We start from the raw sequence: 27,011 nt of genomic DNA, 5'->3' as shown, positions 1-27,011 counted from the left end.
TTTCCTCTGTATTGAATAATGTTGGGAGGAGTTGATGGGCATCTATCCAGGTGGGTTATGAGTTTGAACTACAGATTGTAACAAGTCAATCATGGCCTGAGGTGTTTCAGAATAAGATGGAGTATGATTCTTCCAATTTAAAAGGTCAATATTAGTAAATGACTGGTAAAGACTTGTCCCCCTTGAATATGCCCATCCTGGTCATAGAAGATAGGGCTCCGTGTCTCATGCAGGGGCATCTGCAAGGCTCCTGGCCTGCAATTTCCAGGGGAGTCTCTGACCGAGGTAGATTGGTCCCTCCGACGGGGAAGCTGTGGGGTCAGCACTGGAGGCTCTGGGGTTGGTGGCACGAGGGATGGTGCACACATGGCAGCACCTTCCACAGTCTTATCTAGGTCACCGTCCAACTGAGACCCTTCAGTGGACTCAACCAATGGCAGGGCAGTTGGCAAAGGTGGGTGAATGGGTGGAGGATCATATGGTGGAGGTGTCTTCTCCAGCTCACTGGTGAGGATGGGCTTCTGTGGATCAGGAAGGCACCTGGAAGAAGCCACCACTCAGGCCATCATAGTCTTACAATTCTCTTCTAAGCATGCTTTCAGCCAGGACGTCCTGGACAGGACTGCATCCTGCCAACAGGCAATGTAAGGGAACTGGTCTGGGTGTCTGGGGCACCCTGTGACTACCCCAAAGACTTTGCCAGTTAGCTGTCTCTCTAGAGATCCCTCAGATGGCCATCTGACCTCAAAGGAGACCCAGTCTGCTCCACAATACGTCCAGAGTTTCTCGGGACTGGGTCTGACACCATGATCACCTCTTAAACCCCTCCGGAAGCTCCTAAGCATGTACTCCAAGGGGGTGTGCTTACCCTGCCGACCACCTACACCTCCCTTTGCCTCCCCACACATGGAGAGGACTACTTGGATCGGGGATTGATGGGTGGGAAGGTTGGTTACATACTTTATCTATCTCCAGCTGCTCTCCTTGTGGAGATATTTCAGGCACCTCTTGGTGTTGGTGGGACCACGTAATTCCCAGTCAGGATCCTTGTGAGGAGGGCCGCCCTTAACTATATGAGGATTGCCACGGAGCAGAGAATCAGGACTCACTCCGTAGCCAGGCCACGTGTCACACAGTCGCTATTCACCAGAGTTTCACCACCCTTACTTCCACACTCCACCCTTTGCCTTGGGTCGTGGTTTCACCCGCAGATGGGGCTACTCGAGCAACACGGGGAGGTGATCAGGCTCCCCTCTGTCCCTTAAGGCAGATGTACCTTGAACCCGGGTTCTTACCAGTCAGTGGGGCAATCCCCACTGGTTCCCGCATCCCGGGTTCTGTTGGGCATTTGGGTTATATCCCCGATCCATGGGGAGAGGCGAGTCCCCTTCGGAACAATAGTCTGCTGGCACCAGGCACAATCACCTCTCCCGGGGTCCTGAGGACAGTCCCCCAGCAACAGAGGAGGTGAATGCACCGTCTGCGAATCCTTGACAGGCCCCAGGAAATATTGCAGGAATCGCCGAAACTACGAACAAGGAGTCGGGACACCAAGACATCTGGCGAGATGAAGAGTTTATTGGTACTGACACCTGCTCAGCGGATTCACATCCAAAGGCTGAGCCCCAAGCACAGCAGGGCCCTGAGGGAGTACACTGCTACATTTCTACCTCAAGCACCCTGTTATTCCTCTACATTCCTGAAGCCTTAAGAAAACATTGTCCCTTTTCTTGGCTTCCTACCTCAGAATGGGAGTCAGGCTAGTTGGGAAAAAAAAGTGAATTTGTCTCAGAAAGCCTGGATTTGTATCTGGGTTCTGCCACAATTCTGCTACATATATACTATGGTCATTATTATATGTCAACTTAAAATATGTTTATCTGAATTACAAAATGATTATTTTAACCTCTAAGCAAATTGTAAAAGCATGTAATTTTGTGCAAGTACTTCAAGAATCAAGAGAGTTAGACTACCTACTATTCTAGACTCCTAGGAGCACTCTCATATTTCCTACCAAATGATCATATCACTTTGACACTTTTTAAAGAATTTTATTTTTTGAGTCACTGATTTTGCTAAATTTCCACTTTGCAAATTGTAATGAAGAGAAACTAATAAACACCGTGGATACATGTGTCTCATCTTTATTGTGGTTGATAATCTCACTTGAGATAGTAAGACTGGCTTTGTAGATCACAGCTATGGCCTGAACTGTGTCCCCCTAAAATTCTTATGTTGGAATCCTGAGCCCTTATATGACCATATGGAAGACAGGGCGTTTAAGGAGGTGATGGGGTTAAATGAAGCCATAAGGGTGGAGCCCTGACTCAATGGTACTGAAAAAACATCAGAAACATCAGATCTCTCTCTCTCTCCCTGTCCCTCTCTCTCTCTCTCTCTCTCTCTCTCTCTCTCTCTCTCTCTCTCTCTCTCTCTCTCTCTCTCTCTCTTCCCCCCCCCCACCCCCCACCATGTGAAGGGCACAGAGAAGCAGGGTTGTCTGCAGGCAGGAAGGAAATCTCACAAGGAATGGAATCCTGCCAGAACCTTGATCTCCGGCTCTCCAGCATCATGAGAAAATAACTCTCTTTTGTTTAAGCTGCCGATTATATGTTATTTTGTTGTGGCAGCCTGAGCAGTTCTAAGACAACCACTGAGTGTGGCAGGATAAAAGAAGGGCTACAAAATATGAACAGTCTGAGAAAACTTGTTCTAAGACAAAATTACTATCTTGAGAATACATTGTATCTGAGTGTTCAGCAGTATTTCGGGGTTCTGTTCCCTCCCTCCCTCGTTTCCTCCCTTCTTCCCCCCTCCCTCCCCCCTCCCTTCTTTCTTTCCTTCTTTCCTTTCTTCTTTTCAATGTATCTCCCTCTCACCTCCTCCCTGGTTTTCTTTTTAACACATTAAGGAATCATTTGGGGAAGACTTCAAAAAACAGATCCCTGGGCCACAGCCTCAGGGATTTTGACTCAGTAGTCTTGGGAAGGGCCTGGTTTTGTTGGTGGTGGTTTTATATTCCCCAGATAACTCTGACCCATGGCTAGTTTAGAAACCACTGCACCAGGGAAACACCTCAGAAATAACAGAGGTAATGAATGGAGTCCCTTTCTCTCATGTTTTCTCCTTCTCCCCCCAAACCTGCCTATCCCCATGCACCCCTTTTCTTATAAGTGAAATGTGTTTAAACTATTCAGAGTGTGGATTTGGAATCAGTGTGTAGAAATTTTCAATGCACAAGAAACTTGCGGCTCTCTAGTCAAACAATTGGATGGTACACCCTAGGGCAGGACAAAAACCTCAGGAAGCCACTGAATCAATTATGTCTGCTCAACCCATCTCCCACAGGTTTTTAAATACTCAGATTCAAAATGCACTTCTGGATTAGTTTATTCTATAAGGCTCAGCCATACGACCTCCTTTACCAAATGGAATGTAAGCAGAAGGGACAGTTTCTATAATTAAGTAAAAGCTTAAAAGCCATCGTGATATTCCACCATTATTCTTCCCTCTGCCTAGCAAGGGTCCAGCCCCATCACCCATCACCTTGGCTCCTAAAATGAACCTGTAGGGTGGGCCTGCAGCCAATCCACAGCTAACAGGGATACTGTGGACCAGGTGTTAATTTTTGCTATAGTAAGCCATTCCACTTTGGGAGTTACGCTTTGTTCCCACAGCGTGACTTGCTAAAAGCTGACCAGTGCAGAAATGTGCGTACAGACATTGCATACTCTCCCTCTGGCCTTTGGCTCACCACAGATACAGGATGCAATCTGAAGCTCATTCTTTGAAAGCAAAGTAAAAGAGAAGAACAAGAACTAAATTCTAGGATGATGGGGATTATTTGATGGGATAACATATGGAGAGCCCCTAGGATTTTGTGAGCTCAATACAAGTGTGAACTCCACTCCACCACAATTCCTTCCCTTCCCATTTCATTCCCATTTCCACAGTGGAGGGAGGTCTACTAGGGTCCCGACTGTTCTCTATCCTGGTTAAGATGAACGAGTCATGCACAGTCCCCACCTTAAGCAGCTTGCTGTCTACCTCCTAGCAGGAATGGCAGCAAGTGCAGGCTTGCTTCCTCATATACAACAGGCAGGTTTCTGGCATCCAGGTGGAAAGCTAACAAATGTGATTCTGATGTGACTTGGGAATGGACATAAGCATTGCTTGTCATTTGTCCCAACTCCCCCCAGCTACAACGACCCCTCCTCCTGCACACACACAGCCATGGCCCCTGCCCCCAGCTGTTGCTCCTTGGTCCTCAGGGCTGGGCTAAATTGCTCTTTGGAGTTCTCACAGTTCCCTGTACATCCCCCATCTTCCAACTACTACTTTGTACTGGGTTTACTAGTCCAAATCAGCCCTTGCACGAGATTCTAATGTTTATCAGAGAATAAACTCTGTCTTCTCCATTGTATTTCTAGAAGTTGGTTCATGCCTGGTACAGGGTGTTTATCAACATTTTCTGAATGAATGAATTTGATTAACTAATTCCTTCATAATGACTTCTGAGTTCTCACTGCATTTTGATGAATTTGATATGCCAGGTGCCCGGGGCTCCACTCAATCCTTATATTTTTTTAATATCTGACAAGGAATTCACCATTATGAAATCAGCATGTGATTTGCATATACTACTTAAAGCATTCATAGAACCCTATGGAAATTCAAATGGGCAATCCACAAACTGAATTACCATATCCTAACTAAGCGATGTTCACTTTCATTAAAACTGGTACAATATATTCTGGAAGAAACTAATCAATATATCTCAGAAGTTAAAATACATCCCAGAATAACCATGAACCCGTGAAGCTGAAATCCACCAAGGCCAAGCTACTCTGAGATGTGTTCAGGATAGTTTTCAAACGTATATCTGATGCCATAGTTGCTTACACTTTAATAATGAAAGCATAGGATAAACTAATTCCCTAAAAAAACAACAGAATGAACTCAGATTTCTTTTGTCTTTTGGAAGGGCTCCAGAGTTACCAGAGTACGACCATGTCCTTATTTACTCCTGGGGTATCTAAAAAACTTTAATCCTGTGAGGTTCTTTTATAAAATAAGGAAGGACTCTTGTTCTGTTTACTTTTGCATAGCATCTCTATCATCAAACACATTTCAAAACGATGACTCGGAAGCAGCATCTTTCTTTGGTAGGAAAACATCCTTCCACTGCACCCTCCTGCTAAGCTTTAGTGCACGTAAGCCTTTTCTCTTAGTGCAACAGGATTAGCAGAAGCCAAGCACAATTCAAGACGCTGGTTTACCAACTTTCCTTTCTCTTCCTCAGCGAAATTCCCCTGCTGATCCTGAGAGGCCCTCCAGAAGGCAAGGAGAAGGGCACGCATGCTTGCCTTCCAAAGTGAAGAAGAATTTCATCTGTGTTAAAATTGCCAAGCTACTAGAACAAAAAAAAAAAAAAAAAAGCCTTCTCAACTCAGCCTTAAGGCCAGTGTGAGGCAATGTTTTGGGAAACTTACAGGAGTTGCCTACAGAGGTTCCAAGGTCCTTGCAGCTCAAAGATTGTACCAGCCTGTCTAAAGATCATATTATCTGCATAAGATTTTTTATTTTATTTTATGGCTTCCCCATCTTTCCTCCCCATCTGTCAGGCTTGTTCAAATGCTCTGTTTTGTTTTGTTTTGTTCAACGACATATCAAGAAATCAGTCTCCATAAAGCTTCAAGATTTCACCGCCACCCAAGCTCCCAGCAGGGAGTAACCAACCAGTCCTCAGGAAGCGTCCTGCGACAGTGCCAGGGCTCTGTAACTTCTCAGGCCACCGTCTCTGGCCTTGCAGCAGGTGAAACAAGGAAGAAAGAGCACAAAGCCCTCTGCCAACCTGAAATTCGGCTCTAACTCCCCCAGCCTAAACACAGAAGGTGTTTCTCTCTTCTCTGCTTTCCCCATCTCTCGGTCCCCTTCCCCTCTTCCCCACCCCATTATTCTCCACTTCTTTCTCATTCCCTTTCGCCCATCCATTTCCTTAAAGCATCCTGTGATGTTCCCCTGGAGAAAGCTGAGTACTTCACCTCCAGAGCATTTGCCTGGAGGAGCCCCAGAGAGGCAAAGTCCAAACCTGGCATCTATTTCTTTCCTATCTCCCCAGCCCAGCTGAGCCACAGAAGAAGAGAGTGGGGTCTGCCTCCTTGCACCGACTGCCCCTGGTCTGCCTGGGCTGCCGCCAGCAAAGGGCTCAGAGGGGCCCCTTGTCCACTCCTACAACCCCATAAACCAGTTTTGTAGCGTGTGCAGCGGCGCCCTCTAGTGTTTGCAACCGGGAGCCCTGAGGGCGCCATCAGCTCCAGAATTTCTCTTTCGCAGCCGAAGCAAGACCTGAAACACCTCGGCGCTCCGACCCCCAAGTTCTCCTCCACCGCCCCCTCCGCACGGCACCCCTGCTCACCTTCTCAGCCCGCCCACCCCCTTCTCGGTGCAGTGGTGGCCGGTGGCCGCAGCCTGCCGGTTGGTCCCTAGACCTCCCTGCTCCTGCTGCTGCTCCTGCTCCTCCTCCCGGCTCTCGCTCGCCTCCTCTCCCAGTCGGGGCGCCCAGACTTGGCGAAACGCAGCACCTGCCACCCGCAGCGCTGCGCTCCCGGCTCTGTGTCGCCGCAGCCCAGGGGGCACCGGCGCGGGCCAAGCACCCTCCAGGGGCAGCGCTCGGCGGACCCCAGAGCCAGGTGCTGCGAGAAGTGGTGCTTTGATAAAGCTCGGGAGAAAAAGAGGGTTCGGAGTGAGACTCCTGGAGCCAGCGGGACGCGCCAGTTCGCCCAGTGCGGCGCGGCCGCACGCACCGTCCACCAGGTGAGGGGCGCGCCCGTCCGGGGGCTGCCTCGGCTTCCCCGCTCCCCCCGCCCCAGCCGGGGCTCGAGCTCCGCCGCGGGGAGGTTTGCGCCTGTGAGGAGCAAAGGCTGCGGGCCGCGGCTCGGGAGGGAGACCACTGGGGTCGCTGGGCACTGTGCCTGCGCCCTGGACCTTAGTAAGGAACGCGTTCTTGGTCAAACAGTGCCCCAGATGTGTGCACCAGCTGAGCGTCGACAATGTGTATAACTGTGGTTTAAGAATTTTATCCTGCTTCCTTGCAAAAGGATTTGGGGCGGATTTAGAGCTTAAATAAATGCGGAAAGGATGCTGGGGGAAAAACTTGAGTGGAAATCACGCGGAAATGGGTGTAGTCCGGGCACCGCTGGAGGACGAGGTGATTTCAAAGCCAACGCTAACTGAAAAACCTTTGATTAGAGAGGACTGCACGGTTGCGGCAGCGCTCAGAAAATAATGAGCGTAGTCCTGATAAAGAAAAAAGCCAGGTGAGGAGGTGATGGAGCTGACTCATTTTCTTAAATACAAAATAAAGCTTGAAAGTGCGCTTTAAGACGGGAAGTTAGTCTTAAGATATTTCCACCAATCCTGCAATTCCACCCAATTCTGGCCCCCTACGAAGTGAAAACGAAAGGGAATTGATGCTAAATGGATGTGGTTCTTGCTCCTGTCACAGGATCATACATGGTTTTCCATTGTTTAAATATGTATACGTTTGCATGTTTTTGCCTGCGTCGTTTCTCTGTCTGTATTCAACCCTTGAGTTAAATAGCTTGTCCTTGAGTTAAAAGCATAAGGCAGGGGGAGTCAGCATCCTAGGGTGCTTCTGCCTAACCTTCCTCATTGTCCTCTGTCTCCTGCGCCAAATGTCTCCGAGTCCAGGGGGGAATACTAGACGTTCAAATGGGTTGTGGGAGGGGTGTTTTTCCCAAATAATTCAGGGTTCTCCCAGCATTCTTGTTTTACCCCCAGCTCCAAGCAGTGTATGCTCTTGGTCTGAAGTGGATATTGCTCCAGATTATATATTTGTCATTCAGATATTATGTGCATGACCTTAAAACACCCAGGGCGGACTTGAGAATCTGGGGCTTCCCTAACTTACCCTGCTGGTGGGGCAGGAAGCAGAGGCCTGGGTCTGGCCCCAGGTGCAGCCTCTTTCTCTGGGAGCATATTTGAAATGCAAAAAGAAGATTATGAGCTGGCCTTCCTTCTCTTCTGGTGCACTTGTATTCTTGCTGAATTAAATGAGATGACCCAGTCTTCAACAAATAGAGGAATGGAGGTGTTTGTGACCCGCTCAGCAAGTGCAGAAAATATGCCTGCCTGCCTTTTTCCTCCCTTTAGAACTTTAGTCCCAGACCACAGAACTGTGAAAGTGAAGCAATTCTCCTAAGTGGGACTCAGCTCAATGTCTGTATCATGTTGAAGCAAAGGATGCTGCCACCTCTGGAATTGCATAGCACCTCCACAACTAACCATTTGCTGCCTGGAGGTGGGAGTACTTCTGCCTAGATATTTCATCACTAAAGGGCTAAATGCATTCAAATCTTGATGCATTATTGTTGACAGAACTTAACTATTTTGTCATCATCACCCAAAATGGGCTATTGAAACCAAGGATTACTACAGATCTCTGTATAAATGAGACATGTAATGGTGGAGCCAGCAAGAAGCTCAAAAATACTGCAGCCAAGACCCTGGTCCTCAGAGCCATGGTATGTCCATATTCCTTTAGACAGTGATTGTCCCTTTCATGAAGATCTCCAAGGGTGAAGCCTTCACAGATTATCTTTATATTAAGAAGTATTCACATTGACCATTTATATTCACCAGTTGGCATTTTTTTTAATTCCACAGAAATCGACCTCACAAACGTAGTGAACTCAAGATTTTATTTTTCACTCCTCTCCTGCACATAGTGATTTTACTCGGGGCCTATTCCTAGGCCAAGTGCTCCTGGACAAGCCACTCCCTCGAGCACATATTAAGACCTGAGCTGTTGTCTCTTTCACAGCTCACCCTGATGCCACCTTTGTTAGCCATTTTGGTATCTTTTCAAAACATTTGCTCCCTGCCTCTCCTTGATGATTCCTGGTCACCCTCAATCATGTAAATATACATTTCTATTCTTTTGAGGATAATAACCAAGTCAGGGTTTCCCAGAGGTGGTATTTATGAAGAGACAAAATCTCCAGTCCAGGTGACACTGTGATATGTTCCCATTCCCTGCTGTTTGATGAGATTGTTATTGGAGAGCAAAGTGAGATATATCAATAGCAGCACCTTGTCCCCCACCTGGCTCAGATTGTTCTCTACCAATATACTACTCCCCCACCACTGAGATCCCAAGGCTTCAAACTGAAAGTAGATCCATTTGCGGAAAACCTCAGTCCCTGACCTGTCTTGTCATCCTCTCATTACTCAAGCATCTGACTTCCTACACCTTAACTTTATACACAGCTCATTTTTTCATGTTTCTGTGGTTCTTCTTAGAATTTTATTTCTGTGCTACCCTTTAAAAGATCTAACTCTAATATTGTAATATGAGGAGGTTGTCCCTTTATTTCCATAGGCTTATTTAAGTGAGAAAATGAGCTTGAGGCTCCTCAAGAGGTAAATTTCAAACAAATCGGGATTTATTGTTCACACCATCCATTGTCAAGGTCATCTCAGGGTAGAGGCAAATCTGGGCATCTCATGCTTTATTCTTTTTTTGTCCTCCACCTCCTGCATTGTTATACTTGTGAAATCATATCGGCATTTCTTCGAGGAAATACTGAAGATGGGTGTGCTCTGGCAGAGGGAAAGGGGCAGGTGGGACAGTGGCTCTTTGGCACAGCTGCCTTCTTTCTTGTTTTCTCCTCCCTGAGTCATTTTCTAGAACCAGTACTATGGCCCCTAAAGCTTGGGGCCCAGGTGAATCAACTTACCAAAGTCTGTCTTCTTGGGAAAGAAAGGACTTATATCAGTATCACATCTACTTTTTCATAATTGTGTGGATTAAGAAACTGAGAACCAGAAATGATAAAGATCATTCAAGTCAGTTGGGTCTCTTCCTGGATCACAACCAGCTGGCAAAAATCTTTGAGAATTCTATTCCTAATACAGTTTGATTCTAATTTTATTTTGCATTTTTAGTTGTTGTTTTTTTTTTTTGTCTTACCCACTGTGAATTACCTGGTTCACAATTATCCTTGTCCTAGTAGATTTAATAGGTTTCAGCGCTTTATTTTATGGCTGTGTTCCCCTAAGATATGCCAAGTGAAAAATAAACATAGGTGGTGAAACACTCGCAATAGGTTCATTGTTAGAGCCTCTCTTGTTGATCAGTTCCCAACACACGCAGTTGTAGGATTAGGAAGACAAAACCCTTTAGAAGAAGCTGTAAGACCCAATGCTTTGACATCTGGATCATTTTAAACTACAAGTAGCAAGAGGAATGAGCATCTTGAGATCCTAGTTATCAGTACAGGCCAGATGGAAGGTCTTTACAAAATCTGGCATGAGAAGGAAAGCATTTTTAGAGCAAGAAGATATTATTTTGAAAAATAGCTGCCAATAGCAGCAACAGCTTGCAGTTCTAAAACTCATATCCTTCTAAGGACCCCACCTACCTATAATGCCTATAATGCCACCTACCTATAAAGTAACCTGGACCCCATGAAATGTCTTTCCTTAGCCATAGCTCTTCTTTATCCCTTTATCAGATAATGATAATGTGGTGATATTTACAAGGGAGTTAGGAAGAATCTGATTCAAACATTAAATATGGGCTTTGTTGGGACAGCTTGCCAAGAAAGTCAATTTTGTGTCAAGATTTGTATTCCTGGAAATTGAAGACAAGCCAATTGTCTTGCCAATGGTGTCTTTTGGAAGTAAACTCCACCAAGTGGATAGTGACATGGGTAGGCAATACCTCCCCAGAGTGACTACAGCCTAATAATGTTCAGAGTTATGGTAAGTCCATCCATCTGCATGGGTGGGGGTGGGGGAGGAGGAAGGAATGAACAGATGATGGGTAGGTCCTATGCTTCAAGAACTGCACTAGGAGCTGCGCATGTATTCTCTTATCTAGTCCTCACAAAAGCACTGCAGGGCAAGTAGTATCAACCCCACAATTCATTCATTCATTCATTCATTAAAAACCTGTATTCGTCACCCAGCTACCTGACCTTCTGTCCTTTTCAGAGAGCTGCAAAAAATCAGAGTTAGTGAAGTGAACATACGCAAGGGGAATAACTAGAGAGAAAGCCTGAGAAGAGTGGTAATCAGAGAGGGGATCCTATGAATTTGGACTCTACCCTGAAGGCTTGCGGGAATCATCATAGTATCTTTAAATACATTTATTAAGAATAATGTATACACCAAAAAGATTTACAAATTGTTAGTGTTAAACTCATCAAGTTTTCTCAAAGTAAACAACCCACGTAACTAATTCCCAGCCAGGCAAGAAATGGAATATCACCATTTCGTAAGTTCCCTTTCTACCCCCACCTAGTCAGTACTTCACCCTCCTCTCCTCCTTACATGTAACCACAAGCTGCATTCCAACATCATAGAGTATTTTGAGTTTTATATACACATAGATTGTAGAGAATGATCTCTTATGGGACTTGGTTCAGTGTTATAGTCATGAGATTCATGAATCATGTGGTTATACCACCTTCTTGCTCATCTGTTTTTGTTGTACAACATTGTATTGTATGAATATGCCACAATTTAATTATCCGTTCTACTGTTGATGGGCATTTGGGGTTTTTGCTATAATAAACAATGCTTTATTCCAGTATTTTAAGCTGTTGACTACAATAATTAGTTTGGTGTTGCAGAGAGCTCACTCTGGCTCCAGAATGCAGTGGAAGGGAAGGGCTCTCGAGGAGACAGTTACCGTGGGAGAGCCCGAACCATGGCAGCTGAAGTGGGCACGGAGAGAGAGACGTGGAAATGAGAAGGACTGGGGCTGTTGGGGAGAAGGAGATGAAAACCTGCAGAGATTAAGTGGATATAAGGAGTGAAGGAAAATACGGACAGCAGGACAACTCCCGGGTTTCTAGACCCGGTGAATAGTTTCCCTTCGCCAAGACTGAGATCGCAGGAGAATGAACAAGACCATGTTTGCTGGATCTCAGGAGGTTCTAATAATTGCCAAGGCTCCAAATCTGTGTTTCTGCAACAAAGCGCTTTGTTTCTGCCCTGGCTCCCACCATGCCCTGTACTCCTAAAAAAGCTCCCTTCATGCCCCAAATTGTAATGGGTAGTCACCTAAAAAGGAACGTGAACTATTCATGTTTCCTGAACTGTTGACCTATGAATCATTTGCTTTTCCTTTTAATTTTGTCCCTTTCAGCAGCACAATTACAAAAAAAGGAGATGATGGTGAGACAGCTAAAACTTTGCTTTACCTTTTAGACTGCAAGTAGGCAGAATTCAGGAAAGAGATGGAAATAAAGGAGCTAGACTGTAGAGGGCCTAGCATTGTTCTGCTTGGTTCAGGAAGACAGTCACAGTTAACAAACTGTGCCAAGAGGCAGATTCCAACACTTGGTGGAAGAACTGTCCACCCCATCTGAGATGCAGTCAGGCTGCCCGTGCGGTGTGTGCTCTGCATCACTAGGAAAGTGCAGCATCCCTGGGGACAGGTCACAGGGGGACTCTACACACTCCCAGATGGGTTTACTGTGCAGCGTTTTCCTGGGGAAGGAATCAGGACTGGGCAGAGGGAGGAGTCTGGCTGCTACGTGGGCCCAGCAACAGCCTCAGCCACCCCCGGGAGGAGTCTGCACTGAAATGGCCCAGCAGAATCATCCTAAGCTGGGCCAAAAGGGTCAGGCTTTCCGACCCCCCTTTGCAGCAGGCTTTCCGATCCCCATTTGCAGCGGGCACAGAGTGCAGGCTGCCCCAGGAAGGGCACAGTCCAGGCAGAGGCAGCATCTGCAGTTGAGGATATCCTGGAAGGGGCTGACAGCTGAAAGCTGTCCTGACAAAATTCCAGTTTGGGGATCTGGGCAGCACATCTCTGTGTCCATCTCGGGAGGTTTTTTGTATATGGTGTCCAGCTACAGAGGAGCCAACAAAATAGCTGTCTTCCGACTCTGAGACGTGCGTTTACTCATTTCATTAAAGCCGGGATTCTAGGCCACTGAAGAGTTCACAAATTCTTGTGGATAACTTGCCATTTCACCTTTAGTCTCTTCTCCCTCCTGATTTAGCAGGTTACACTCGAACTGCCCAGAGTGGATGGGAGGCATCCCCATCACATTCACGGGCCCTTGATACAGAACTTCACATAAGATAGAGAGGGTGTACTGCCAACTGTCTTCAGTAGGAACTTTTTAGATGTTCCTAAAGGAACAGCATGGATGTGTGTGCTTTAATAATACCAGTCTTTAACGCTTAGATAAGACGTGGCTGTAACCGCTCCTTTGTAACTGCACTTTGATGACAACTGAAATATAACAGACAAACTGCTCATGAAAAGCCTCTCCTTACTGTCACTGCCTATTCAACTCAGTGACATAGTACCCTGCGAAGGGATTTTAAGCTCTGCACTTTTGACAAGGGGCTGGCTGATACTTGTCAGCATGAAGAACCTCTCAGAGCAGATTCTGCCAGGGAAACACCTGCTCTCACACCAGACACAGATGCTCCTGAGCTTGAGATGCTGCCTCTGACCCATGATTCATTCTGTCTCTGCCTTCAGTGAGGGCCTGAGGCTCCCGGCTCTCCCACAGCTGTATTTAAAGCACTCCACAAAATGTTTATGGCCCAGAAAAGTCAGAACTACACTGTTTTCTGCTTCCTTTCCTGGGTGCTATTTCCTTTTTTCCCCCATAGTTTGGTTTCCTTTCAGAAGTAGTTTTAGTCTGCAGAAGCATCTGGATAAAAGAAACACGGCCTTTTAAGAAAATGTCACTGCTTTGGGGGCCTTTGTTGTGTTAATTTTCGGCAGCGTTCTTACTCTAATTGTCCAGTTTGCTTCAGCTGATTGTAACCTGATGCTCCCCCCACCCCACCTTGTTCTTATCACCTCAAGTAAGTTCTTTGATTGCTCTGTGCCTCAGCTGCCCCACCTCTGAAACGTGAATGGCAGTCCCTGCCTTATAGACCTACTGTGAAAGGTGAAGAGGAGTCAAGTGCAACACAGGCCGTGAGGAAATAGTAGGCATCTTCATTATTATTCCTGGGTGGGTGTTGTAGAAATAATCTGGACCTAAATTTAGCTGAAGGATGTGGTGCTGGCCTTGTAGGAAACAGAGAAATGGGTCAAGGCTGAGTTCCACTGTCCTGAACCCTGTTGGCAAGAGTTTGTTTTTGTTTTGTTTCGTTTGTAATTACTAAACGTTATCTCAGATCAGGATTGTCCTCAAGCCTAGAGAATGCCCTTGGATGCTACTTTCTCTAGTCCCTGAACCCACTCACAAATCCCTCCTTTATACATGCGGGAGAAGAGACTATCCCAGGACGTGACTCTGAAGTTCCATTTGCAGTTGCTCTGCACCCAGAAAGTTATAAGATTTCTGCATGCTCTGTAGTGGTCATTCTAAAACCTTAATGTGCAGAAGAGTCGCTCGGAAAACATGTTAAACCTCAGATTCCTGGTCCCCACATGCAGAGCTGCTATTCAGTAGGGTGGGGTAAAGCCAGGAATTTGAATTTCTCACGAACTGCTGGGCGATGCTCAAGCGGGTTATCTGCGAACTGTGCTTTGGGTAGCACATATCTTTTAGCACACACTTATGGGGGTTAGCATGGCATACAAACTAGATGTTTTTGTTACAACTAAAGAAACAGAAAAATATATAAGGGAACTTACTATTAAAGAACTACAGTCCTGATTAGAAACACATAATCTTTAAGCAGGAAAACATGTTGCTGTCATGTTACAAATACTGTATTTCCAGAGTCTTTTTTATGGCGAAAGCAAAATGCCCGTACAAATGACCAAGAATATCACATCAGTGAGCCAATGGTAATGTCAAAGGTTACTGAAAGTTTACAAAATTCAATATATAGTCATAATATTTTTTTAAAAACTAGCAAATTAGAAATAGAAGAATAAATTTCTTAGTAAACTATAAAGAAAGAGTTTTTCACAATAAACTTCTTTCTCAAACAATAACCAATAGCATGCTTGTTAGTAAAACACTATACAAGATAAGGCAAAGATGGCTAATACCACCATTATTTAACACTTACTTGAATATTCTAATCAATGCAATAGAAACTAAGAGAAGAATAGAAAAGAGGTGTTATAAGTGTATAAATACTGGTCATGCAGTAGCTGTGTTATTGTTTATAGATGATGTGATTATCTACCAGGAAAATGCAAAGGAATCAATGAATATGCCATTTAAAAGAGTGGAGGGATTGAATAAGCCAAGAAATATACAAAAGCCAATAGCTTGCCCACTTAGCAACAGTATCATTGTACGGATTTGTAGTAAGCTTGCAAATTGCTGGGGAGAAAACAGGGCTGAGAAATGTAAAAAGATTCTTCTATCAGAGTCCAAGAAGAATGGGAAATGAAAGATGAAGGAAGAGAACTCTGCAAGGAAGCACCCTACATCCCAAAAGTCATCCTTATACATTCTGTAATGTTTATCGTTCTGTGATTTCTGAGCACCGTGTGGTATTGTAATTAATTCTCTCCTGCGTTACTTACTATAAAGGAGCAAGAACAGCGTACTCACTTAATTAGCTCACATCTTAAAACTTTATTACATAGTGTAAATTTTAATACTGATTGCTACCCTCCTCAAAGAAATTTTTGTCACCTGGCATGAGAATTTGACATTTAGTAATCCATAAATACTCTCCTACCATATAGTCCAGCATAATTTAAATAAACATTCAGGTTGAGAAGCAGGGTCTCCTCTTTCATTATGTTTTCATTTGAATTGTTTTATCTTTCTGCCCACTCTGTCCCTCTGAACCTAATTCCTTACACAGATGCTCAAAAAAAATTTTTTTTAAGCATTAAATACGACATTTATTAGTAATCAGCAATCTGTAAATAAATTTACAAGATACATTCATATTGGCAAGCATATTTTATTTCGTAGATTCTAAACTGATACAGCAATGCAATCTCCTCATCCTTCCTGTGACATAATAAGCCTGCTTCTAACGCCACCTGAAGCCTTACTTAATGCCCAAGGCACTGGAAGACCAAAAGGCACTGACCCCAGGGTTTGGGGACTTACATATAAATGAGGCATCTTACCAAGAAGGGATGAGAAATGACTTTAGAGGAAACAGGAGTCTCAGTGCTCACAGACTTGATCCGTTTTTCAGCTTGGTATCAAAGACAATGCCCCCCTGATGCAGATGGAGCAACTTTCTACAGCACATCCATGGCAATCTACACCTTTATACCAAAGAGGGGACAGCCAGGTCCCACTGACTTTCGATAATCTCTCACATTGCTTTGAACATACGGAGTGCCTCTTTCTCAGGCATATATAACATCAGCATGCATTTCAATTAATAACAGATGATTCCATATTATTGTTAGGATTGCTACACATTACTGTTATTACAGTAAAATATGTCATACGTGTAGCATATGGTTTGCCTATTTAATAAAAATGAGCATCAAGCTAAGGCTGAAAGACGTTGAGCAGAGGTAAAGGTTCAGAGGGGCTGGGTCAATATCCTAGCCTCCAGGCCCCGTGGGCCACCCAGTTTGTCATCACTACAACAGGATAATAATACCCTCCCTGTCTACCTTAGCCTCCTTTTAGGAAGTTTTTCAAATCGAAGTCTGCTGTTAGAATTCATCCTTTACATTATTTGCTGTTAAGCCAAACTGCGTCATGTCTGTCTTCTAGGGGGTAATTCAGTGTGGAGCTCAAGCTCTGTTGCCAGCAAGCCAGAGTCCAATCCCAGCTCTGCCACCTGTTAACTTCTTGCTTTCTGGAAAATCACTGCACCTCTCTAAACCTTAATTTCCTCATTTGTTAGATGGAGCTTGCATTATAGTACTCCCTCATAGGGCTATTATGACAATTAAAAATATGTATTAGTTATGTACTGCTGCATAATAAATTACTCCAAAACCTAGTGGCTTAAAACAACAGACTTCTGCTATCTCATGGTTTATGTGGATCAGGAATCTGAGCACAGTTTAGCGGCTCCTCTGGCTCAGTTTTCTCAGGAGGCTGCAGTCAACATGTCAGTCAGGACTGCAGACACCTCAAGGCTCAACTGGGGGAAGAGAGGCTTTCAAACTCACTCATACAGCTGTTGACAAGCCTCTGATTCTGTCTGGCTGTTACCTGGACACTGTTTCACTGTCACATGGACCTTTCTAGAGGGCTATTACCAGCACAGCCTGCTTCTGTCAGATGTTGCAGCTTGCTTTCCCCAGAGCACGGGCTGAGAGGGAGAGATTCCAAAATGGAAACCACAGTCTCCTTGCGACCTCATCGCAGAGGTGACATCCCATCACTTCTGCTATATCCATTCGTTAGAAGCATATCACTAGTTCCAGCCCATACTCAAGGGGAGGAGTTTACACAGGGCATGAATACCAGGAGGAATGGATCATTGCAGCCACCTTAAGGCTGCCTACTACAGTATGATAATGCAGGAAAAGCTGTTTTATAAGAACTCAATTTGGTATCAGCTGCTAGTACTATGTCATGGTATTGTTCTTAGACTGAAATTAGATAATCTATGTAAAAGAAATTTGTAAAATGTAAAGTTCCATGAAAATCAAAATTTTATTAGCTTTATTAAAATTGAGCATCTAGTTTCAAATTACAGGTGGTAATATAAAAACAATAAACCAGGGATTAAGAGATTTGAATTCCACACCCTGCTCTGTGAATGACTTTGGAAAAACCATTTATTTGTTTTATGCCTAGTTCTATGGCCCTACCAGGTAAAATATATATTAAAATCCACTGAAACCTAAAGAAATGAGATGATACGATGACAGTGGTGACAATGGTGATAATGATAAAGCTGATGATATATTTCAGCTACTGCATCTTGGTCATTTGTTCACAATAGAGTAAAACAGATGTGATTTGTATCAGTCATGTTTTAAATCTATGTATCAAATCCAGCTACTCCCAATTTTTTCAATAATTTTGTATGGCTTAATCTTATCTGGCTTTGCACATTAGTTATGCTGTCCTGAAAAGTGGATGCAAATAGAATCTTTGGAAACAAACCCATAATTTAAATGCACAGAGAGGGTTCCCACAGTGGAATTTTGCAATGCACATGTGATATTGTGATATAAGTATAACTTTTGTAATAAAAATCATCTTTAGCTGATTAGCATGAGTTTCCTGACATTATATCAAGCACTCTAGAATTGGGCACACCTGTGTAAATATTCTTCTAAGCAGGTAATCAAGCCTTACAGTTGTTAAAGAAAGAGCAATGAAACAGCCTTTTGAAGTAGGCAAATATGACCAAATATTGGTTATCTCAAAGAGTGTGTTATGTTTGATTCTTGTGCTCTCTACATTTCTTCTCTCACTGCACACTGACACAAATTTAGCAAGTACAAAATGAGTCAAGTCTAACCTCTAAGGGTTTTTTTTTCTCCCTGCTCATAAGTGTTTTACATATTCATTGTAGAAAATATAGAAATATAGACAATTATACAGAAGATAATTTAAATTATCATATTCCCAGCACTAAGAGATAGCCACTATTGATTTTCATTTTTCTGGCCCTAGATAGGTATCCTCCAGATAGATAGAAAGTAGGTGTTTCTTTTCTAGTATAAAAATTAGAAGCATACTATGTAATTTTTGTATCCTACTTTTCTCCAGTTAACATTGTACCTTTAATAATTTCACATGTAGTTAAATATTATTTAAAAACATCATTTCTAGTAAGGATATAATAATCTATGACAGAGATATATCCTAACATTTAACCAGTCATTACTATTGGACTTTAAGGATTCCACCATTTTTTTGAAATACTATATAGTGTGAAAATAAGTTTTTTTACATAAACCTCTGTCCAGTATTATCCTGATAATTTTAGTAGAAGTTCTATAGCAAAGGACTCCTTGAGGTCATTAAAGGACAATGAGATTTGTTAATATAAGAGTGGATAGTATTTATATGACACCCCATAGCCTTCTCTTACCCCTTACCTGCTCACCATCCCCACCCCTCACTGGTAGACACGTATAGGCTTTAGTGTGAGAAATTGCCAAAGCAGCATTCTAACAGAGGTGGCCATCTATCACTTTTTGCCTATCCAGCATGCATCCCTCCAGTAATAGTGCCCTGATTTTCTTAAGGAACCATACCTCTTCACTCTCAATCCATATACAACTTTTACTCCAAGAGTTACATATGACTCAGCCTAATCACAACATCTTGTTTTCCTGGCCACTGTGATTGGTTTGGGGATAGTCCATGATCTAGAAACGACCAATTAGAATCAATGATACTCAGTTGAGGGGTTTACTGGCGCCATCAAGGCATTGTAAATATACTGGCTTTGGAGATTTGAGGTTTTTATGCCTAGAAGTGCAGGGACCTGATATAAGGCGAGAGCCTCCTAAGGTTAAACCTTAATGGAAGAAAGAAGAAATAGAGATAGATTATTGATTCTCCTGTTTGTGTTTCTAGATCCACCTGTGCCTGATTCACCCTGATTCAAACTTCATACAAGTTTGATGAGCAAATACATTCCCTTTTTGGCATACGGAGAGGATTTTGTAAGCATTTTGTGTTTGAAAGAATCTTCATTAATCTAGAGAGTTTATACCCTCAACTGATGAAGTTGTGTTGTGCTTAAGATAGTGTAAGTCCCTACTTTATAACTTTATGAGTTGGGGTTAAGACAGCTTCTGGAGCTGTAACCAAAGTCCATTGCTCACTGTGTAACTGAGGAAAAATTTCAACATTTGCCCGCCTCAGCTTCCCTACCGCTACAATGAGGAAAATGCAAACGTTACTCCATAGGGCTTTTGAAGGATTAAATAAGTTAATATGTGAAATGTGTTTAAGACAGAGCCTGGCACCATGTAAGTGCACCCCTGCTGTGGCCATTGTTATTTTGAAGGTGGAAAGTGAGACACAGGAGGATGTATTTTCACTCATGCTGAGATTTATTGGCCAAGCTGTAATTTAAACTTATGGCTTCTCTCTTTTCTGCTCAGTGCACTTTCTCAAATGTTACCATGCCAGTATCTTTATGACAGAGATTTAAGCATTCAGTTTTGAGGGGGGTTTCTGTCCACATAGTTGAAGATTTCTATCAAAAGCATTATTGACAGAGGTCTGGAGTCTACAAAATAAGTTTATGTTACTAGTAGCTGCCAGACCCTCTTGTTAGGTCTGTAGGTTATTACAGCTTCTAACTGAATACCTTTTATTATAACAAATTCAATTACATTTATTGTTACATTGCTTGATTTAATTTTTATTAAAATCAAGATACATTTTGTTGTAATTTCTACTATAACAAGTGCCTGAAAAAGAAGTCCTTGGTACCTTTCTCAGCTTTTCAAGTAAAATATACCTTCCCACTAAACCTGTTGCTCCTGGGGAATGCTTGAATCATTCTGCTCTCAGCGGCTCCCATTATGTACTGAGCGCTGGGTAAACGTGTTTACTGGGGGAGGCAGCTGGTCTCTCCCATACGGAAATCAGATTCCATCATGTCTGGCTCAGAAAGAATGTGGCATATGGCAAATGAATACACAGCTGCCTGGTGAAATTTTCCACTGAGAATTAGTCTAAAATGTAAATGCACAGTGAATAAAACATTTTCTAAATAAGAATATTATGTTCAAATTCCTTGTCACTGTTAAGTATAAAAAGTCAGGTCATTCCTTTGAATTGTAACAAAATACCACTATCTTACTTGGAAAAGTACATGTTACCTAGTATTTAAAGTCATACTATTCAAGTCTAGACTGCCTTTTAAATTCTATTATTAAAAAGAATTTTTCCCATAGCTCCATTGCCTGTCATTAAAGTAGAAACTCTTCTTGGCATACGGCGCTTTTCCGTAAGGCCTTATAAAGTCCTGCCGGAGATGCAGACCATGAAGGAATGTCGACCTGGTGGGAGGCACCCTGGCCTGGAGCTTTGGAAAAGTCAGATCAGAGTTCAAAGAGCCATGTCCTTTCTTGGCTGCCTGGCACTGAGCAAGCTACTTAGCTACCCTCAGCCTTCCTTTCCTCATCAGTAAAATGAGCATAATAATGTCACGCAATGATGGTAATACAAACCTCATGAACTTGTCAGACTCCAAGTGGGAAAGCGTATGCAATGCTGGAGCATAGCGCCTACAGCAAAATTGGCACTCAAATAATGAGAGAGCTGCTTTCTCATTGGTTCTGAAGTGTTATTGAATTATTTTGTAACCATGGGAAAATTATCAAGACTTTCTGGTCCTCAGTAAGTTGGGTCAGCATCTGTATACAATGCCTCTTAGGTATAAAACTCTCTGACAGGGTGTTGGAGTAAATCAAAAATCTGTAACAGTGTTGAAGTTGGGAGAATTGTTTCAAACTTATTCTTCCACACTGAAATTGAACTGCACCCATTCTCATCAGGGGTGACCATCCCCTCAGGTAGCACAGCAAGGTTCATCTTTGATGACTTCTCACCAATTTTACTAGGTTTTTCAGCACTCATTTGGGCAGGACAGTTCAGTGGCTCATTGCCCAGCTCTCATCATGACAACCTTAATAGTACTATTGACATTCTTTCAGATTTCGTAATGAATCCTCATCGTAGTCAGGTCTTCATGATGCTGATAGCACAGACAAAATTAGCCAATTCAAGGGTTAACTTGGTTAATGAGGATCACTAATACAGCTTATTTCCTCCCAGTGGTGGTGTTGGGTACACTGTCTAGTTGTCTACACTGAACAAGCTAACTTGAAATCTCTTTATCAGCCCCTGTGTATTTCACCAACCCAGCCTTTGAAATACGTGTTTTTCTTTTCATGAAGAGCTTTTAAATTCTTTTTGCCTAGATTCCAAAGTAAGAAATAAATTTAAGTAGCCTTATTTTCAAACTAGACTTTTGAAAGCCTCCACATATCATCAACTCTAAACCGATAAGGCTTTTTTCCTTAAAAGATGCAACTTTTTTAATTAGTGTCATTTCCTATGTGAATACCTGTAGCTATTATTGATTTATGAACTCCAGGAAGATTTACCACTAGGGAAAAAGAGGAGCATTAGTTGTTAAGCAGATAATAACATTTTAAACTAATGATAATGTGCCTCATACAAAACATGTTTATGTATTAACTGATATTTATTTATTTTAATTCCCAAGAATGAATTATTGGTCGATGAAGAATATATTCAAAATTCAATGCACTGGAAGAAAAAATAAGTATGTCTATGTAAATATACCCTGCATAATGAAAAAAAATATTTTTCTTCTAATAGTATGAATGCAGTAACACAATAAAAATGTCAGCTGGGTTTTAAGTGGCACACAGTATTTTTGGGGCCCCAGACTGACTACTGGCACAAGAACCAGAAAATAAAATAGAAACTAGATACAGCCAGGCATTGGCAAATATCCTTTCATATAATTGTTGAGAAACTCATAATTTCTTCTTCATTGATGTGGATTTTTCTTAGTTGATGCTCTCTTGATTACAAGAGATTCCCACTTCAAGTTAGCATAATTATAAAGGAAATTTATTAGAAAACACAAGGATATTTGGTGGGACCCAAGAGCTAGAACTATCAGCTAGGAAGTTATTGGGAACCTGAACCCAGCATACCTGGGTTCTCTCTCTTCTCTCCTTCTGTCGCTCCCCCTCTGCTTCCCATCTCTCCTCCCTGGACTGGCTTCAGGGCCTCTGCATGTGGTCAAATGCAGGTGTTGGATGTCCAGGTTCAAACTCAGAGAGAGAACCAGAAACATCTTTCACTCTCAGGTCCAGATTTTTAGAAAAGACACTGACAGGTGCATCCATTGTTAGGTACCTAACACTGGACCAATCAACAATGACCAGGGGTTGAGGTTATGGAATGCAAACATAGTTGCTGGGAATTTGGTCCTAGCAGGATGGGAACAATATGCAGAAAGAAAGAGAATATGGGCTGTAGAGGTACTCCTCCAAAAGCTGTCTATTCTTCCTTTTGCATGGTGCACACACAAACGCACCTACCTTTCTTCCTCTTTGTTAAGAAGTCTCCCTGCCATACATGATTTAACCATCTTATGTTGGACTACACTCTCACCCACCATTTCTAAAAATCCTACCTAGCAACTGAAACTAAAAATGTCACCGATGGGTCCCTCTCCTCAAAGTGAAAGATTTCCGGATTAGTCATTTTCTCTCTAGATTCCTATTTTTATTCAGACAACATTCCTTCCCATCCTGCAATGCAATGGATAAATGGCAAAACTAGACAGCTATCAGAACCGTGAGCATTCCCACTTAGCAAAAGAAACAAGAAGCAAAAATCTTCATTGCATCCCCATCCATTGATTACTGGACCACACAATATATTGCATCCCACAGGACAGGATTATGATGTAAACATATTTATGGGCGTCCACTGTTGCCAGGGTGGGTTCTTTGCTTAATCAACTGCTTCACTACACCATAACACAAATGAGGGAATTCTTTCTGCATGCCACCCTGAGTGACTCAGCCAATCAGTTCCACGTTCTTTCTGTTGCTCTGTTAGTTGTAGCCTTCTCTATTGATACAATTGTCTCTTAGTCAAGATTCTTTTGGTCCCAAGTAAAAACATACATAGATATAAAACCACACACTCCAAGTTAGCTTAGGGGGAAAAAATACAGTAGGAGTTTATTGAAAGGGTACAGGGATGTATCAGTTAGCTTTTACTGAACAACAAATGACCTCAAAACATAATGACTGAAAACAGCACCCTTTCTTTAACTCTGTTTTGAAAGGTAGTTTTTCTGGTCTGCCCCAACTTGGCTGGTCTCTGCTGAGATTGTTCATGCATCTACATATAACTGCAGATCTGTTACAAGCCTGATCTAGTATGTTCTCAATTTCTGGGGGTTGGCAGGCTGTCAGCCAGTGCAAAGGAAGCAGGTGGACCATATGGTTGTGGACATCCTTGATACTAGAGGAGATGTCTTCACTTGGTGACTGCAAAGTTTCTAAAAGAGCAATGAAGGAAGCTGCAGGTTCTTGAGTTCCTGACTCAAAACTCACATAATTTCATTTCTGCCATGTTCTATTAGTCAAAGTAATTCATAAGGTCAGCCAAGATTCAAGGAATGGAGAAACAGATCCACCTCTTGATAGGATGAGCTGCCGAATATTATAGACATTTGTGCATCTCTAACAAGCAGTATTTCAAGGAGGTCAAAGATAAGATGTATAGCCAGATGTCTCAGTGGCTGGAACTCAGAACTGTAAAGCCAGCAGAGCCGGGGAAATTTCATATTTATTCAGGCTGTCAGCCTCTCATCATATGGTCTCTTGCTCTGCTTCTCTCAAGAAAACAACTAATTTTCTTTTCTTCTCCTCTTTGGTGTGTGTGTATGCATGTATATAAGACAAGAGGCAAATGACCCATAATTCACCAGTGTGCATGTCTTCTGTTTAAGTGCCCTACATGGACAGCTGAATGGTGTCTTTCAATACCAATGGGCAGCTGCTTACCCAGTCCATCCACTATATCTGGTGGAGAACTGCAGAATAAACACATGGTTGTGGGGAAAGACATGCAAAAGAGAATGCTGTGGGATCCTTCTCAGAGGATAAGAGGCCCAGGAGGCCCTTCCCTTTCCAGCGTGTCATGACATCTTGCATGCCATGGAAAAGACAACTCTCCGAGTGAAATAAACACTCTATCACCAAGTCAGGAGCAGGCAAGTACAATTGAAAACAAGCTTGTCATTTTCTTTTATTTCTTGTGAACCTGAAGCTCCTGTAAAAACTCTCTGTTCTTTTAGAAGGTTTGTAAACAACATTTAATGGAAGTCAAATTTGGTTTGCAGCATATTTTTTTATTTGATTTTTTTCCCCTTTATCTTATCTTGGGAGCATCCCCTAATGAAAGAAATATTCCAGAGCCTCATCGCAGGATGCACCTGGCAAATGAGCCCAGCAAAAAACAGAGCAAACAGCCTATTTGCTTCTGGATAGTAAGCTTGGTTTTCAGGCGCTCCTCTAGGCCCATGTATTATGACTTCACCACACTTTCCTACCCTTCCCAGAGGTCCAGCAAAGAATCAGTTTCCCTGGAAGTCTTGTTGGAGAAACAGTACCTCTTGCTGGCAACACTGTTTATTTTTTTCAGCACAATGAAGAGAGAACATGGGCCCCATGTAGATTATCTTCCATCTGCACCTACTGATCATGTGACCTCAAGCAGAGTCTCCTCTCTGCTCAACTTGTCACCTGCAAAATCTAGATTTAAAATATCTGCTCTTGCTAATACTCCACGGTGCTTATCAAGAGCATAGGAGACCATGTCTACATGTGGTAGCACCTTGAGAAGAGTAGGATTTTCTGTACATGGAAAGAAATGGAGCTTCTCTCATGATACCTGTGGTGAGACCACTTGTCACAGGCATGCCCAGTGTTAGAGCACAGAAGTAAAATTCTACCTTGGAAATGGAAGTGACATATGTAGGATTTTGCTTTGCCACCTCAGCCTGCTGCTGCCTCTTGAGGTACCTTGGAACTTTCCCTCCCAGCCTTCCTGGCTAGGTGGGCACACGTGAATGCCTCCACCGGAAGGGCAAAGGTATGAGGACACGAAGTTTGCTTCTCCCAGGAAACCCCTCCAGAAAGCTCACCAGGGTGTTCAGACATGATCAGTCACGCTGGTCTGGTTGGCTCACCCACCTTTTGACGTCCCTTCCATAGCTTTCTCGTCAATGCGTCATTATTAGCTTCTTTGATATCCTTTGAGTTTTTCTTTAACAGATTATGCTTTTCTATCCTTAAGATTAATCCCAAATATCAAGACGACTCTTGTAAAATGCTACAACAGCCACCTTCAAACTATGTTCTGGATGGTATGGTGAATTCCTAGAAATGGGGTTGCTAAGTCCAAATGTAAATATATATGTAAGTTTGTTAGATATTATCTGTTCATCCCATCAGCAATGTGAGAGAGTGATATTTTCTCTCAATCTTGCACAATATATTGTCAAATTTTTTAAAGTTTGCAAAATTGCTAAGTGATATTTCAGAATAATTTTTTAAATAAATTCCTCTTATGAGTGAATTTGAACATGTTTTCATATGTTTAAAGTTCAACTATATATCTGTTCTATGAACTGTCAGATGATGTCTGGTACATTTATTATGTTGTGTTTTGGTCCTTTTCACTCAATTTTAAGAGCTCCTTTTATATTAGGGAGATTAGTCCTTTATCTTCAATATATGCTACAAATATTTTTTCCTGTGTATTTATGTGTGCCTGTGTTTTACCATGTGACTTTTTAAAAATGTAGTCAAAGTAATATTTTCTTTTATTACATCTGGGTTTTGAATCAATGTTATAAGGGCTTTTGCCAGCCTATAAAGGATCAGCCTGTATTTTCTTCTGTTCTTGTATAGTTACATTTTTGCATTCAGAACTCTGATTAATTTAGAATACTGGTATATGGATTTAATTTTATCTTTTTTCAGATTGCTTTCCAGGTGTCCCAACACCATTTATTTACAAGTCCATCATTTTCCCAGCAACTCTAAATGCCACTTTTATCATAATCACAATTTCCATTTGTACTGGAATCTATCTGGGGAGTTCCTATTCCGCTCAGTTGGGCTATCCACCTACTCATGCACTAATGTAAACGTGGTACCTCTTCAGCTGAGTTTCACACAACAGCCACTTCTTCTGCAGTTGGTTCTTGTAAGGGATGAAGGTGGGGGGTCCCATCAGGCCCTGTATGTCACAGCTTAAAGACTTGGGAAAATGTTTGTGGAGATCAGACCCGAAGGTGACCCCCAATGATTCTGCTTTCTGGTGTTCACACGTTTTGTATACTGTCCTCCCCTTGAACAATACAGCGAAGTTGATGGGATGCTGCTCCCTTATATTACATCAGACTGAATCTTGCTATGAGACGTACTATCACTCTCCCACTGGCCTTGAAGAAACAAACAGCTATGTTGTGAGCTATGGAGCAGGCCACATGGCGGAGAACTGTGCGTGGCCTCTAGGAACTGAGAGCGCCCTCTGGCCAACAGCCAGCAGAAAAACAAAAATACA

General features: G+C 42.8%; 1 protein-coding gene across 1 annotated transcript in view; it reads left to right on the top strand.

The window, feature by feature from the left end:
* The first annotated feature begins 6,341 nt into the window (after positions 1 to 6,341).
* HTR1E (5-hydroxytryptamine receptor 1E) overlaps positions 6,342 to 27,011 on the top strand; it is a 65,881-nt gene continuing 45,211 nt past the window's right edge. Inside the window, exon 1 of the mRNA XM_037013655.2 lies at positions 6,342 to 6,816. The gene's annotated coding sequence lies outside the window, so the exon portion shown is untranslated. The remainder of the gene's footprint in view (positions 6,817 to 27,011) is intronic.

This window comes from Manis javanica, chromosome 13 (genome assembly GCF_040802235.1).
Source record: "Manis javanica isolate MJ-LG chromosome 13, MJ_LKY, whole genome shotgun sequence".
NCBI classification, from domain to species: domain Eukaryota; kingdom Metazoa; phylum Chordata; class Mammalia; order Pholidota; family Manidae; genus Manis; species Manis javanica.
This window is presented reverse-complemented; position numbering and strand designations above follow the sequence as displayed.